This window comes from Pseudorca crassidens, chromosome 4 (genome assembly GCF_039906515.1).
Source record: "Pseudorca crassidens isolate mPseCra1 chromosome 4, mPseCra1.hap1, whole genome shotgun sequence".
Classification (NCBI taxonomy): Eukaryota; Metazoa; Chordata; class Mammalia; order Artiodactyla; family Delphinidae; genus Pseudorca; species Pseudorca crassidens.
This window is the reverse complement of record NC_090299.1, coordinates 131,770,274-131,787,311: the sequence shown is the minus strand read 5'-3', so window position 1 is coordinate 131,787,311 and position 17,038 is coordinate 131,770,274. Positions and strand designations below refer to the sequence as shown.

Below are 17,038 nucleotides of genomic sequence, written 5' to 3'. Positions count from 1 at the left end.
GAAGTTGTAACACAAGCATTAAATCACAAGTGATAGTGATAAATTAGATACGCCTCTGCTTTCCCCAAGGAAGACCATGGGCTTTGAGCGGCAATAATGTGACTGAAGGAAAGCCCAGTCCAAAACAAAACGAAAAACAGCAAGGAAAAAGAGAGAGAGGGAGGGAGAGGGAAGGAGGGAGGAAGGAAGGAAGGAAGGAAGGAAGGAAGGAAGGAAGGAAGGAAGGAAGGGAGGGAGAAAGGGAGAAAGAAAGAAAAAGTTTTGATTCTGAAGGCTGGAAACCAGAGGACAGATTCTCCTTTAACTGAGGAAGAAAGAAGCTCAGCTTGAGAGGAAGAAAAACAGTTTGAAACTCAACACACACAGACTTCTTCTTTCCCCCCTTGGTGTCTATACATTTGTTCTCTACACAAACCTTTTCGGACAGAACCACAAACCAAAATTTGTATTATACGTCCTTCTTTGATAAAAATGTAGAAAAGAAAAACATAGCTAAACCAATGATCTTCTAATTGGAGAGCCTAAGTAAATGGAATTAAATATTAACTGCTCCTATAAATTAAGACTTTTACACTTCTTTTTTTAATTTGGCAAGTTAGACACATTTAGAGAGTGTTCTCCTAAAGTGTTTCTTAGTAACTAAAGCAGATTCCAACCTTCTGTGGAAATAATTCTCATCTATGGAAAATATATATTTTTCTAGATGATTACTATTATTTTAAAGTTATGTATTATCTTTCACAAAATGTGTTTTATCATGTTTCTTTCTAAAAACAATTATTCTTTAAGGAAGTGATCGGTGTTACACAACCTTGACAAATCAGAAGCATCACCTGGGTAGTTTATTACTGGGAAAATACAGGTTCCCAGGACCCTCCTTTGGAGAGTCTGATTCAGTTGGTCTAGAATGTGGCAAAGGAATCTGCAGTTTTAACAACTATCCTAGGCAATTCTAATGACTAGGCAAGTTTGGGAAACCCTGAGCTTGATTGTCTGTGTCATACACTATGTCTCAATTTCACAGGAAGCAGCTGATCCATTAGCTGAAACGTTTCTGTGTACCAGAACAAGTATTGACAAATTGTATTCCTGCTCTTCTGCACAGCCAAACTTTTCAAAAAGGTTGCCTACAAATGTTATCTCTATTTCTTCATTCCCCAGTCTTTTTTTTTTCAAAGAAACAAACTATATTAATACATGTTGTGTGAATTTTTTTTTCTTTATCCTGTATCTCAATTTATATTGGCTAATCTGGGTCCCTTACCTTTCCACAGAATTTATGGTCAGTTTAGCAAAATCCACCAAAAGAAAAAAGAAATGCACTAAATGTAAAGTAAATTTGAGGAGAATCGTCATCTTTGCATTCACCCATACTGAGTTTCAATGCCGTGGTTTGTTCATTAACTCATTGTATGTCCTTCAAGAAAGTTCCAGAATTCTCTCCATAAGAGTTATGCCTGCTTTTGTAGATATATTCCTAAGTAATTTTTAGTTTTTATTGCTAACCTGAATGGAATTTCTTGAGCGTGGGTGTGGCTATGAAAGAAACAAAGAACGAAATATACAAACAGAAGATGTATGAAACATTGTAGATGTTGAACACTGTAAAAACAGCAACATAAAAAAACCATCTGCTTCCTTCCCCACAGAAAGTAGGACTACCCAGAATCTCATGTGGAATCTTACCTCCACGATCTTATTCCTCCCTTTCTCTTTCATTGGTATAACCTCTACTGTAAATTTCATATTAGACATTCCAGGGCTTTTCTTTATAATGCTATCACCTATGAATGTATCTATGAACAATACACTGATCAGGGTTTGATGGTTTTCAACTCTATAGATAGAATCATGCTGTATTTATTCTGTATACTTCTTTCAGTCAAAATCACATTTTTCAACTGAGCCATATTGATACATGTGATGGTTATTCAATCACTGTCACTGCTGTGGAGCGTTTTCAATGGTGAACATGCTAAATTTTGTTTATTCTACTGTAGGTGGCCATTTTGGTTGTTTTCAGTTTGGGGCTATTACAAAAAATGCTGGTATGAACAATGCTGTATATGTATCTTCAGGCACTGTACTAGTTTTTCTAAAGTCTATGCCTGGGAGTGGAAATGCTGAATCATTGTGTCTACTTCTGTTCAAATGTAAAATCTATTTTCCTAAGCAGTGTACCATTTTACACTCCAACATTGTCTAAGAGTTTCTGTTGCTCCATATTGATGACAACACTTGGCATAAGGCTTTTTCATTTTTGCCCATTTTTTGGAATGGTATCTGATTGTGGTTTTCATTTGTATTTCTCTAATTCTAATGAGGTAAGCACCTTTTTATAAGCCTATTGGCCATTTGGATCTCCTCTTTTGTGAAATGCCTGTTTAAATCTTTTGCCTATTTTTTGATTGGGTATCTCTCTTTTATGTTGATTTCTAGAAGATCACTATGTATTCTGAATATTAATCTCGTTTCAATTACATCTGATATTGAAGATATTGAAAATTATCTTCCGACTATGACCTGCCTTTATGGTCCCTTTATGTGTCTCTTGATCGAGAAGTTCATCATATAAAGTGAACAAATTTAGTCTTCTTCTTATGGGTTGCATTTTTTTGTATCCTATTTATGAATTCCTTCCCTACTGCAGTGTTATAAAGTTAATTTCTCATATTGCCTTTGAAAAGTTTCATAGTTTTGCCTTAAATATTTGTCCTTAATCTACCTGGAATTCATATTTGTGTATGACATGAAGTAGGGATTGAATGAAATTTTAAAATTACATCTTGCATGTTCTATTTGCTTGAAACAAGAGTAAATTCATCTTGTATCCAGCAACCTTGCAGATTTTCTCATTAGTTCTAATATTTATCTGTAGACTCTCTTTGGTTTTCTCTGGGAGAAATTGTTGACAAATTTTTTCTTTTATTCTGTCTAGTGCTTTACCAGTTATTTCTTTATTTTATCTATTGCATTGGTGAAGACCTCCAGTACAATACTGAGCAGAAGCAATGATAATGAGAATTCTTGCATAGTTCCTGATCTTAAAAGAAAATGATCCTAAAGATACCGTTCATAGGCTAAGGGAGTTGCTTTCTATTTCTATTGCTAAGAGTTTTGTTATCACTGTGGTTGTTTACTTTAAAATCATGAACACACGTTAAATTTTATCAAATTATTTTTCTAAAATGTAGCAGGCTGAATAATAGCCCCCAAAGATAGCTGCATTCTAAACCCCAGATCCTGTGAATATTTTGTTTTATATAACAAAAGAGACTTTGCAAATGTAATTAAGAATTTTGACATGGGGAGAATGTCCTAGAATGTCTGGGTGCATTCGATGTAATCACACTGATCCCTATTAAGAAGGAGTAAAGAAAGAGCATCAGAGTGAGACAGAGAAAGAGATTGGAAGAGGTTACACTACTGGCTTTGAAGATAGAAGATGAGACCCTAAAACAGTAAGAATGTGATCAGCCCCCAGAAGCTGGAAAAAGCAAGGGAATGAATTTTCCCCTAAAGCCTCCAGAAGGAATGCAGCCCTGTCAACACCTTGATTTTAGTCCACTGAGACTGATTTTGGACTTCTGACCTCCAGAACTGTAAGACAATAAATTTGTGTTGTTTTAAGCCAGTAAATTTGTGGTGATTTCTTTACAGCAGCAGTACAGGATACAGGGGCCATTGTATGGGTTTTAACCTTGCTTTGCCTGTGATTATGGTGAATTACTTTATAAAATTTCAGTTAGTAAATCATTCATACATTCTTGAGATGATTCTTGCTTGGTTAAGATGTTTCTTTTTTTAATTCAGTGGTAGAGTTAGTTTGCAAATTTTTTTTAAGAGTATTATAACTATGTTCATAAATAAGACTGGCCTTTAATTTTCCTTTCTCATAACTATCTTTTTTGGGGTATCAAAGTTACCTGGACTCATGAAAGGAGTTTAGGTGTACACCCTTTTTACTATTGTGTAAACATGTCTTATAAGATTGGAATCATTTTTTTCCTTAAAAGTTTCATAAAACTCAGCTTAAAAAGGTTCTGAGGAGGGTGCCATCGTTGTGTGTCAATATTTGAATGTTCCTTCAGTTTTTTAGTGTGTATAAGTCTTTTCAGATTTTATAATTCCTTTTGAATCCATTTTCTAGAAAGGTATTTGTTTCAGCTCTTTTTCAATCATGAACATAAGTCTGTTTATAGTATTCTCTTCTTTTTAAGTTTTTACTTTACATATAGTGATGCCTGTTATTTAATATCTAACCTTGTTTATTTGTGCTTTTTCTTTATTTTTGATCTTGTTCAATCTTGGAAAAAGTTAATTTATTTTGTTACTCTTTTCCAACAATTAGTTTTTGGTTTAGTTGATCTTATATTGTTTGATTTCTATTTCCTTAATTTATGCTTATATCATTATTCTTTTCTTTCTTCTATGTTTTTTGGGCTTAGACTATTTTTCTTTTTAAAAAATTTTAGTTGAATACTTAGTTGATGAATTTTTAGTCTTCTTGTTTGCACATGTGTTTATTACATTTAAAGAAGAAACTGGAGTACAAACAAAATAATTGTACCCCTTCTTGCCCAATGAAATTTTATTAAGCTAGTTCTTTCCTGTCCTTTGAGTAAATTCTATAACAGAACTCATGACTTTTTCCTTCATCTCTGTCAGAGAGGAAGAAATTTTCCTTGACCCTTCTAGGTTCTTCTGGCTGGTCTAAGAATTAAATTGACATGAGACAGATTAACAGGAGAAAATCAAACAAAAGTTTAATAACATGTATACATGGGAGAGACCTAAGAAAACTGAGTAACTCACCAAAATGGCCGAAACCCTCACCTTAAATACCATCTTCAGCTAAAAATAATAAATAAATAAGGTATCAGAGGTAGTGATTTGGGACTTCAAAGGGGAAGAAGGTGATTGACATGGAGATGGGAAAGCAGATGTTTGGTAAGCAAATTTTGCTGGGCCATGCAGAGAAAATGGGACCCAGAAAGAACTGATCTCTATGGACCACACCTAGTCCAAATTCTTTGCAAATATCTCTGGTGATAGCTCTATTCAGAAGACAGGCCCTCTCTCTAAATTCTTTAGGCAACTAAGGAGGAAGTAAAAAGCAAGACTTCCCGAGTCTTCTGTTTCTTAAAAATAATCAGCCTAAATTTATCTTCATGCCAAAGAGACACATTTTGGAGTAGGAAAATTGTTTCCCTATGTCGCAAATGATAAGAATCTTCTGGTCACTTCAGTCCGAAGAATAGTCTAAGTGTAATACTTAAAAGAGTTGGCCCCATGTAATAGTCAAAACTCTGAAATTCATGAAAGGTTAAAACATATTCCCACTTCTCATTCAGGCCTGCTTCAGCAGGGGAATCTACTGTGCAAAAGAGAGTTTTGGTCTATGCTGCTTTTCTGTTCCCCACCCTCTCACCCTTTCCTCACTGAAGATTATCCCCCTCAGCCCACTAGCAATGGCAGCCAGGAATTCTCAGTGTTCGGAGCAGGAAGGTCTTTCTGTAACAGGATCTAAGGGTTCGGTGGAGGTCCAAAGCTACTCATTATATTAGTTAGGACTCTCTAAAGACCCAAATTAAGGGACATTTTACAACATAACTGGCCAGTATTCTTTAAGAATGCTGTGGTTATGAAGACAAAAGATTGTTCCTGATGAAAGGAGACTGAGTAGACATGACAACTAAACGCAATGTGTGATCCCAGATTTGGATGTTGGATGCAAAAAAGGATACAAGTTGGAAAACTGACAAACTTTGGATAACGTTTGTCATTAGATAGTGCTGTATGAATGGTAATTCCCTGGTTTTCATAATTGTACTGTGGCCATGTAAGATTTTAACATTTAGGAAACCTGGATGTATAACAGGATTTTTCAGTACTATTTTCGAACTTTCTTGTATGTCTGAAACTATTCTAAAATAAAACATAAAAAAAAAAAGAGTATGCGCCTTTGATCTCATGTTTAAATCTCTAGTCCAGATCTCTCCTCTGGACTCCAGACTAGTTTATCTAGTTTGTTCACTTTCCTGTTTGATATCTCCACTGGGATGTACCACAAACATTTCAAGCTTAAAATTTCTCACATTGAACTCTTACCTTATCTTCAAAATCTCTTCCACCAAAAGTCTTTTTCCTGATCCCTAAATGCCACCACTACCTATCTAGCCTCTCAAAGCAGATTTCTTGCCATCATTCACCGTATTCAACCCATCACTAAAACCTGTTGATCCTATTTGCAAATATATATCTCAAATCCATGTGATTCTCTCCATTTCTATTGCCATGACTCTAGTCTAAGAGTCATGACCTTGACCTCCTGTGTAGTCTACTGTAATAGCTTCCTAACTAGTCTGTCTGCTTTGACTAGGGCCACCCTCCAAGCCATTCTCCAAACAGGTTCCATGTGATCCCTTTAAAATGTACATTAGATCATGACTCTCCCACTTTGAAAATACTTCAATAGCATCTCATTGTACCTAGAATAAAATTTAAAATTGTTAACCTGGTTTAAGGCAAACTGAGCCTGTACAATTTGTCTGCCCTCCCTAACTCTCCTCCAAACACACATACACTGTTACTACACTCTACATCACCCACCAGGCTCCAGAACACAGCATGCATGAGAGTCCTCAAGAACTGCAATCGATTTGTTGCCTCAGGATCTATGCAATTGTTATTTCTTCTTCATTGGATGCTCCTCCTACTGCCTAGGATCCTCTTCCTAATAGTTTCCCCTTGGCTAGTTCCTTTCCATCCATCACATTCAGAGCTCAGATTAAATGTCACCTTTTAGAAGTTTTTCTTTTATAGCACTTAGGGTAATTTTTAATTGTAACTCTATTTGTCACTTACTTGGTTTCTATGTCTCCCACTAGACTTCAAGCTCATTGAGAGCTGGAATTAGGTCTGTTTTGTCCACCTTTACGTACCAGTACCTAGCTTATGCCCTACAAGTACGTGATAACAACTACTTTCTGAGCAGCATGCTAATTTTGTTTTGTGATGATGGTCTCTGTAGGCTAGAGATGAAGAGCTATTTCCATACCTAAACAGGTGCAGAAGAGGTATCTTCTTCCATAATGTAGTTCAGCACCTCCAGTTGGCAGTCATTCTGTGATTTAACGTGAAGTGAGTAGCTTGGCCTCATATGCTGGCTGGACATTCCTCTCCCCACCAATTCTCTTCTGGAACTGTAGTCTGCAATGCATTGGGAAGTGCACAATGGGCCTCTCCTTGTATGTCAAAAACATGCACAAAAATGTAATGATTTCCAAGACTCAGAAATATGCTGTTGAGAAGATCCAAATTATGAAGCAAAATTGGCACTTCTTGTATTTGGGTCAGAAAATTCTGGGTATGGAGTTGCAATGGAAATGTTCTTATATAACATTCTGAAGTTTGGAAAAATGAGATTCATGAAAGCTGGCTTTAGCATAACTGGCCTTTGAAGGTTTTGTTGGGAATGTATAAATTCCAGAAGTAAAATAAGAAGAAATGAGAAGGAAGATTTCACTTAAAGGATTTTAATTTCACCGTGGAAACTTGATAATAGAAACAGAAAGTATTTAGATTTCAAGCTTTTCGTCTTACTGCCATTGTATTAATAGGATTACTGGCATCTGTACATAATCCTCTTTAATTAACTGAGTTGCATGATCCAAGAAGAACTGAAACAGGGGGTGAATGTTTTCAGAAAGTGTGACCTAAGAACTAACAAAATCAATATGATGTGGACTCATTTCAGAATCTCTTGTGATCATTTCTTGATCTTTTTTCTTCCCCCATGGGAGACATCCTTGACCTTAGATTTGGCTTTTAAACCCAATGGATCAACAAGATAAGTAGTGTGGACAGTAGAAGAGAACACAGGCAAAATATTCTGTGACATAAACTGTACCAATGTTTTCTCAGGTCAATCTCCCAAGGCAATAGAAATAAAAGCAAAAATAAACAAATGGGACCGAATCAAACTTATAAGCTTTTACATGGCAGAGGAAACTATAAACAAAACAAAAAGACAACATATGGACTGGGAGAAAATATTTACAAATGATGCAACTGACAAGGACTTAATTTCCAAAATATACAAACAGCTCACACAACTCAATAACAAAAAAACAACCCAATTGAAAATTGGGCAGAAGACTTAAATAGACATTTCTCCAAAGAGGACGTACAGATGGCCAATAGGCACATGAATAGATGCACATCATTGCTAACTATTAGAGAAATGCAAATCAAAACTGCAATGACATACCACTTCACACTGGTCAGAATGGCCATCATTAAAAAGTCTACAAATAACAAACGCTGGGGAGGGTGTGGAGAAAAGGGAACCCTCCTACACTGTTGGCAGTAATGTAAGTTAGTGTAGCCACTATGGAAACAGTATGGAGGTTCCCCAAAACACTACAAATAGAGTTGCCATATGATTCAGCAATCCCACTCCTGGGCATATACCCAGACAAAACTATAATTCGAAAAGATACAGGTACCTCTATGCTCATAGCAGCACTATTTACAATAGCCAAGACATGGAAGCAACCTAAATGTCCATTGACAGATAAATGGATAAAGAAGGTATGGTATATATATACAATGGAATATTACTCAGCCATAAAAAAGAATGAAATAATGCCATTTGCAGTGACATGGATGGACCTAAAGATTATGAGTAAGTGAAGTAAGTCAGAAAGAGAAAGACAAATACCATATGATATCACATATAAATTCAGAATCCAAACTACGACACAAATGAACATATCTTCCAAACAGAAACAGACTCACAGACATAGAGAACAGAATTGTGATTGCCAAGGGGGAGTGGGGATGGGGAGAGGGAAGGATTGAGAGTTTGGGATTAGCAGATGCAAACCAGTGTATATAGGATGGATAAACAACAAGGTCTCACTGTATAGCACAGGAAACTATATTCAGCATCCTGTGATAAACCATAATGGAAAGAATATGAAAAAGAATACATATATGTAAAACTGAGGCACTTTGCTGTACAGCAGAGATTAACACAACATTGTAAATCAACTATACCTTAAGAAAAAAAAAAGTAGAAGTTAGCAATGCCCACCCCCCAGAAAAAAACAAACACTGAGGTCAGGGGACAAAGGCATTATGGGAGGGAAAATAACATTTTAATTGGGACTCTTTTAGTTGTAAGAAACAAACTAGATTAAGCAAAAGGGAGATTTATTGGAAACAAACGTGGGTAACTCATAGAATCAAAGAGAAACCAAAGCAGCTTTGAAGACCTCAAAGAATAAAATCAAGGACTAACTTACCAGAATCATCTCTTTCTGTCCTCATCAGTCTATTGGTTTCTCCAAGGGGTGAAAGGCATAGAACCAGCAGCTCTGAATCATATACTTTTAGCTTTCTTGCAGCAAGGAAAGAAAGAGTAATGTCCCCCCATGGAGCCACTTATAAAAAAAATCTCAAGGCAGTATTCTGATTGGCCCAGTTTGGGTTAAATGCCTGCTACTGAACCAATCACAATGTCCAGCTGGATAAGATAATCAAATTGGATAGGGGGGCCCTGAGGCAAAGAGGTAGAGGAGTACTATGATTGGAAACCCTACCAAAACATCAGGATTAGAGTGGACGAAAAGAACACTCACTTCCCCTACCAAAGGCTTGTGACAAGAGAAGAGAAGCTGAGTAGACAAAAGTACAGTATTCATCTCACTTTCTTTCCATAACTGTCCCCAAAAGAAGAAAACTGGAGGGGAGGGAAGGAAAGAGGTAAGAAGAGGAGAGGACAGGAGAGGAGAGTTTTAACTGAAAACAGCAGGATTTCTATACAGGGAATTTATAGGAGTTACATGTATATGTTTCCCAGTGCTTTTATTTATTTATTTTTTTTTTTAAGAAAAGGGTGTGGTAGCAAAATAATGGCCCCGAAGATGTCTGCATCTTCATCCACAGAACCTCAGAATACGTTACCATACATGGCAAAAGGGACTTTGATAATGTGGTTATGGGTATGGCCTCTGAGAAGGGCAGATTTCCTGGATTATCTAGGCAGACCCCATCTAATCACATGAGCAGTTAAAAGCAGAGAAACTTTTCTAATTATGGTTAGAGAGGGACCAGATGATGAAAGAAAAGTCAGAGATATGTGAAGTGATTGGCCTTGGAGTTGGAGGAAAGGGACCAAGAGGTAGGCAGCGCAGGTAGCTTCTAGAAGCTGGAAAGGGCCAGGAAACATGCTCATCTAGAGGCTCTAGAAAGGAACCTAGCCCTGCCAACACCTGGACTTTAGCCCAGTGAGACCCATTGTCAGACTTCTGGCCTACAGAACCGTCCGATAATAACTGTATCTTGTTTTACACCACTAAGTTTGTAGTAATTTGCGATTGTAAATAGAAGTTTTCAAATAGAAAACTTATTATAAGGTGCTATAAAACCCAATATAAGGTGCTATGAAGCTTAAGAATAGGCCATATACATAGTCTGTTATCTCATTTGCTTTCAATGACAAAGAAAAATTGTAAAGAACTGTGCTTGGTGGGGGAGGGGGAGCAGGTGGTGGTTTCAGGTTCTATCTAGAGGGCAGAAATGACACCATGCTCACAAGTGATATTGCCCCTTGTGTCAAAAGGTCAGTGTGTGAATGTAGTTTGTTTTTTCTTTTCTGAATTTTTCTTCTATGTAGCCTAAATTGTGGAAAAATTTCAGAAAAAGCTATTGAGTCTATAACAATTAGACTCCACTGGGTTTTAGATTTCAGTCATTGAGGGATAAGTTTCTGCATCTCCTATTATAGACTTAAGGGACACGAATCATGAAGAAATAACCTGACCTGATGGATGGAAGCTAGGTAGGGAGTAAGGGGGTACCATGTAAGTCTAGGTCTGCATTAGAGACCAGGATGGTACAAATAAGCCATTATAACTGTCGGGTTTCTGATGTCAGCAGTAATGCTCTGAATCTTTGTAGGCAGGAATAATTGCACCACATCTGTCCTCAGGAAAATTCCCACTGTTGAAGGAGCCCAACTGGGATTGGGACAGGAAAATGGATATCCTGACAATCAGTGCCATTTCCTTTTTTGTTCAACCACCCACTAAATGAAAGAGTTCTAAACTTAATCAAGCACTGGCTGGACTAAAGAGAATTGAAGTAAACCATGTGTGGGTACATAAGCCATGATGTCATCAAATACAAGCTCCTTGAGGGAAGGGACTTTTGTTCTGTTCACTGCATTATACTCTATGCCCAGCAGTAGATACTTAACGTATAAATATTGACTACATGAAAAGCATTCCAATCCCATTGTGGCTTCAGCAGGTGCCAGGAGGTCCTGTTTGGCTTGGAGTCATCCTAATAGAATATAACCCTGACCTTCCTTAGCTAAAGAACAGTTAATTCCAGAAGAGTTCTTCCTTCTTCCTGGTAGTGAGTGCCAGTCCCTTAAAATAAGCAACAATCCCTTGGTTGTTGCAGAGATACACACCAGTGTCTGCTTATCTTCAAGGGAAGCCAGGACAGTAGATGTCTAACATCAACTGTGTCAAGGGCATAAGAGTGATACTGGACGAATCTTTTAGTGCCACACAGCTTGTCTTCCTTCCAGACTGAGATCAATCACCTCCCTAGCTCAGCCTTTGTACTGGCTGTTCTTTCTGCTTGGAAAACTTTTCCCCAGAATTACAAACACCTGGCTCCTTCTTATCATCCCTGGCTTAGCATCAATGTCACCCTCTCAAAGAGGCCATCCAACCTACAGGAGAACCTCAGTCACTCTATGGAATCACCATGCTTTTTCATGCAAGCTCCAATTCTCTTGTTTCTCTGATATTGCTTTTGCTTTTGTTTTTGTTTGATTTGTATCTGTCTGTCTTCTAAAATGTACCTCTAGTTATTAGCTGGGTGACTTTGGCCAGCCTCAGACTCTCAGAGCCTCAGTTTCCTCATCTAGTTCATAAGTATCAAATGAGATAAGGATGGAGACTGTCCTGGCATACCGTCAATGTTCAAGAAGCATTCGTTTAGAAAAAAAGGGCTACTCAATTTAGTAAGCTTAATCTTTTGAATGAAAAAAAAAGGGAAAAACACCTTTTTGAATTCTAAGAAGAAATGTAATTTATTGTTCCATAAATAGGAAGACATTTCAATTTTATAGAGAGGAATATATGGAAAGAGTGATAAAGATAAAACCTTTTTTTCAAAACCACAAGAAGGAATGATAATTAAATAACACTACAACTTTCCTTTAATAAAATTCTTTAGATGAATAAAGAAATGACTAAATGTTGCCAGGATTTGCCACTAAAAGCATTTTAATTCCTCTTTAAGATTCAAAAACATGTATGAAGTCTTCCTAACTTTTTGCAGAAAATTGTTAATTTCATGATTCGAGAGTGTTTTACAAACTTCTACAGTGTAATGAGGCCATCTTGTGGCCTTTTATAATATTGCCACTTTTAAAGTGAAACATTTTTTAAACCATAGGTTTAAATGGTGTCGTTTATTCAACAAATAACTTTTGAGCACTCACTGTGTGCCAGGTGTTACGCTCACTGACTGCTGGAGAGGTAGTGATAGGAGATGTAAGAAAAACAAGGTCCTTGCTCGAATTCATACAGATCTAAAGGAGAGAGAGACTTTTAGTCAGAGATAATTACAGTAGGAAAGTTAAGTGCTATTATACAGAAGTATAAATTTACTATACCAGCGTTAAGGGAAGTGTCTGCAGAACTCAGAATGATAATGGTATAGCTCCATTTCCAGGAATTACTCTGATCACTAAAGAAATCATGTATCATTAGAGGTTGGGTTAAATATTAATTTCCAGTCTTCCATTCCACAAAGAAGTACTGCAGATTTTTTTAACCTAGTGAACCCACAGAAAGCTCAGTGTATCTGGCTCTAATCTAAACCACCCATTCTCAGAGTGCAGCAAGTATAATATTTTTAAAATATCTTCTTATGTATGTTGCCTATTGGTAAGCAGGTTTTCTATCTCCCTACACCCACTCACAATCACAGTTTTAAAGAAATGGAGACACAAAGATCTTTGGGGAAGTGAAGGATATGACACAAGAGTATTTTAATCAGCCAGGAAGAGAAGGGGAAAGTCTGTCCTTTCCAATATGATGGTTTGGGAGAGAAAATGTGAACAGAAGTAGGGGAGATAAGCAATTAGATGTGTGCCCAACCTCCCGGCTTCAAGGCTCTACAGGAGGTGATAGACCGGGAGGAGCATCCCATATTCAGGACTCTGGGAGAAGATCGTTATACAGAGTGGCCCTTGACCAACAAATGGCCACGCCCTGTGTGGGCGAGACAATGGATAGGCTGGTCAGCCAGAGACAGGATCAACCTCTGTTCCTATGTAACAGGGCTCCTGGGATGAGAATGCACAAGCCATAGTTGGTGTGGGGGGAGCTGAGCAACAGCCTCTGCTGCAGGGTGGACATCCTTGGACAAGGTCAGATGGAGAACACAGCAGAGACCCAACAGGCCTCTGCAGTACCAAGAGCTAAAGAGAGGCCATGTCAGCAGGAACGGGCAATCACAATCAGTACTGGACCAAGCTGAGAGAAAGTAAAGCACAAGTTTACCAGGAAGAGAAGTCGGCAGTGCACGCAGGCGGAACACAAGGATTAAAACAACAAACATTATAAAAGCCTCAACCCATACCCAGGAAGGAAGACTTTCAACCCAAAAGCCAGGATGTCATGTGGGCAACATCCATATACCCTGATGTCTGGGTTTCTCCACCCCTCTGTTCAGAATACAGTCTTCACTTGCTTCTACATCTTACACCCACATATCATCTCATTTAGCAAAACAAAGGTTCTTCCTAAGAGTCCATCCTCCTTAAAAAGCATAAAAGACAGAATTGGAAAAAGCTAATTATTTTAATATATATTCTTTCCTAATACTTACATGATCGTAAGATTGGACATGGGGTTTCATGGCAAAAGCACATTAAAAATTAATATTGAAGGTAATAGGGAATAGAAGATGTTAAGCTTGATAGCGCTTCTCTGGAAAGATCTCTGATAGAAGTGTGCAAGGGAGCTGAAATTTCCTTTCCCTTCTTTCCTCTTTGGTCATTCAGTTTCTTCAACAAATATTTTTGAGCACCCACTTTACACCAGATGCTATGCAGATAATTAGTACAAATATGATTTAAGAGACGGGGGATTTTTTCCTTCCTCCAAAGTTTTCAGATATGGAGATGAGATGAATTCTTCAACAATCCATTCAACAAATTTGTTTTAAGTATTTTCTAAGCATACTGTGCTGGCTCTAGACAGTAAAAGTTGTATTAGAAACTAAGAATATAAGAAATGAAACAGCTTGTAAAAGGATTAGATCAAGTAAGCTGTCACAGTTTATCAAGATGACTGACAGTCCATGGATTCTGGAGCCATGTGGATTTTCCAAGGATCTAAGGTTTTTATGGACTTTTTTTCAGATCACTTGCTTGTAGATTTGCTTTCCTGAAATTAAAGTAAGATTAATTTTCCAGTTAAGTGCTTTATGTCAAATGTCAACATGACTGTTTCCTTCAAATATCCTTTTAAATAAATAAAAACTCAATTTCCTCCCTGTTTTCCCATTCTTCATTCATTCAATTTATTCAACAAATATTTATTATCTGCTTCCATGTGCCAGTAAACTGTACTAGATATTTGGGATACAATAATAAACAAGACTTTCTTTCAGTTCTATAACATGTTTTTCTCCACTGACTCTCTCTACCTAAAGGGATCTGAAATTCTAAACTAGTCTAAACTTTAGACTATTCCAGACCTCCTAGTCTACAGTTCTGGATCCCTTTAGGTAGGGAGGGTCAACCCTTCCCTGTATCAAGCCATTCACTGGGTCACCTGTATCAGCATTGCTATCAACCTGTGTGCCAGGTTGCTCCAGCGCCATGCTACACTCAGGGCCTCTTCTCTAAGAGGCTCTCACCTTCCCTGAGTCATGGAAAGGGAAGCAGGGCACAGTCTTCCTCTGGATTTCTCAACCCCATCTTGGGGCTTCTGTTGCCCCCAAAAGACCTACACTCTAGGGGAAAGAGACAGGAAAGTGTGAAGGCTTCTCACTTGGAACTTATACTCCTTTCCCTCATTCCAGGCTTCTCTGCCCAGCCCCAAAAGACCTTTTATCTTCTCCCTGTGTGACATATCCTGTAGCCTTTCTACTCTGGAGCTTATAGTAAAATTCTTCCTTAGCCCCCCAATCTTTTGTTCTTATTAAAGGATAGCTTTTGGAATTTGGGAAACACTTTTCTCTTTGGAGGTGACTAGTTTTTGCAGTTGAAAGTCTGGCCTTCAAAACTATTGTCTCCCTATGGACTATGAACTTCAAAACTGATCGTGACGTCATTCATCTAGCCTGACTTTGCCTTCTTCCTAAATCAATGAATGGGTGAAGATCCATAAGAAAACAAGAATAATTTCAGTAAAGACGGTCAGGGAACCTCAGTTTAAAAATGCAGCAGTAGGGCTTCCCTGGTGGCGCAGTGGTTGGGAGTCCGCCTGCCGATGCGGGGGACACGTGTTCGTGCCCCGGTCCGGGAGGATCCCACGTGCCGCGGAGCGGCTGGGCCCGTGAGCCATGGCCGCTGAGCCTGCGCGTCCGGAGCCTGTGCTCCACAACGGGAGAGGCCACGGCAGTGAGAGGCCCGCGTACCGCAAAAAAAAAAAAAAAAAATGCAGCAGTAGTAGTAGGATACTGCTACTTATATTTCAGCAATACATGATAAGTATCTGTTTCTCTCACTATGCTGCAGTGTCTGTACAACAGAGACTATGTCTGTTTTCCCCTCTAGTGCCTCCCCAGTTAATAAAGACGTGGTTCTTACCCTCCGCATTACGGTGTTCACACAGACAATTAAACAAACAATTACAATGCAATGTGTTCTGCTCTATAACAAGAAACTGTCAAGTGCCTTAGGAGAACATTTGAGGATGACTTACACCAGACTTGGGTACCAGAGAAGGATCCCAGAGGAAGTGATAGATAAGCTGGGGCTTGGAGGGTAAAGAGAAGTTCGTCAAATAAAAGCCACTTGTGAAGGACTCAAAAATTATGCTTTTGTGTTTGGATTTACTTCTAAAAGCAATAGAAAACCAATTGAATGGTATAAATAGGGACGGATGCCTTTTAAAAGGTCATTGTGTAGGACAGAGATTGAATATAAAAGAATGTCTGGTGGTGGGAGAGGCTGTTAGGAGATGCTTGCCTACTCCAGGCAAGTTTGCAGAATTCCAGGTGGCCTGGCCCAGGGTGACAGTGTGAATGGAGAGAAGGACTGAGTTGGTGATGAAGCAGAGAAGGAATGAAGAGGACACTGGCTAGATTTCTGCCTTGAGTAACTGGGTGGTGCTGATATAAAAAACAGGAGTATAAATGGTTTTGTGAGCAATCTACAAAGCCATTTGGAATGTTTGTGCATAAACATCCCCATACTCATTTATTCTTAATAGATATTTTAATTGCCAGAGGTTCATTTTTACAAATTTTTCCTCACTAGCAATAATCATGTTACCTTTCTAAGATTTAGGGAAAGTTAGAGACCTTCTTCTCTAGGCCTGTCATACATCTCACATAAGCAGGAGTAACAAACTTTTTCTGTAAAGAGCCAGATAACTACTTAACTATGCTATTGTAGAAAGAAAAAAAAAGCCATTAGAAAACAAGTAAATGGATAGGTTTGACTGTCTTCCAATAGAACTTTACTCACAAAAATAGGCAGTGGGCAGAATTTGGTTCATTGGTTGAACTTTGCCAAACCCCCAATCTAGAGCTGTGTTTCCCAACATACTCCAGCAATGTGTAATCTTTAAACACTTCTGGACATACTACCACTTAGAGATTTTTTAAAAATCACTTCATTTTTGGGTAGTATCTTAGCGTGGGCTGATATAACAAATTACCATAGACTGGGTGGCTCAAACAATAGACATTTATTTCTCACAGTTCTGGAGGCTGGGAAGCCCAAGATCAAAGTGCCAGCATATTCATTTTTTGGTGAGGGTCCTCTGTC

At 38.1% G+C, this 17,038-nt stretch overlaps 1 long non-coding RNA gene across 2 annotated transcripts in view; it reads right to left on the bottom strand.

Moving 5' to 3' along the window:
• Nucleotides 1–4,788: 4,788 nt before the first annotated feature.
• The window catches only part of LOC137223260 (uncharacterized), a 55,108-nt gene continuing 42,858 nt past the window's right edge, over nucleotides 4,789–17,038 (bottom strand). For both annotated transcript variants that reach the window (XR_010942768.1, XR_010942769.1), the window contains exons 3-4: nucleotides 7,061–7,212; nucleotides 4,789–4,854 (exon numbers count right to left, since the gene is read on the bottom strand). This is a non-coding gene — a long non-coding RNA (uncharacterized lncRNA). The remainder of the gene's footprint in view (nucleotides 4,855–7,060; nucleotides 7,213–17,038) is intronic.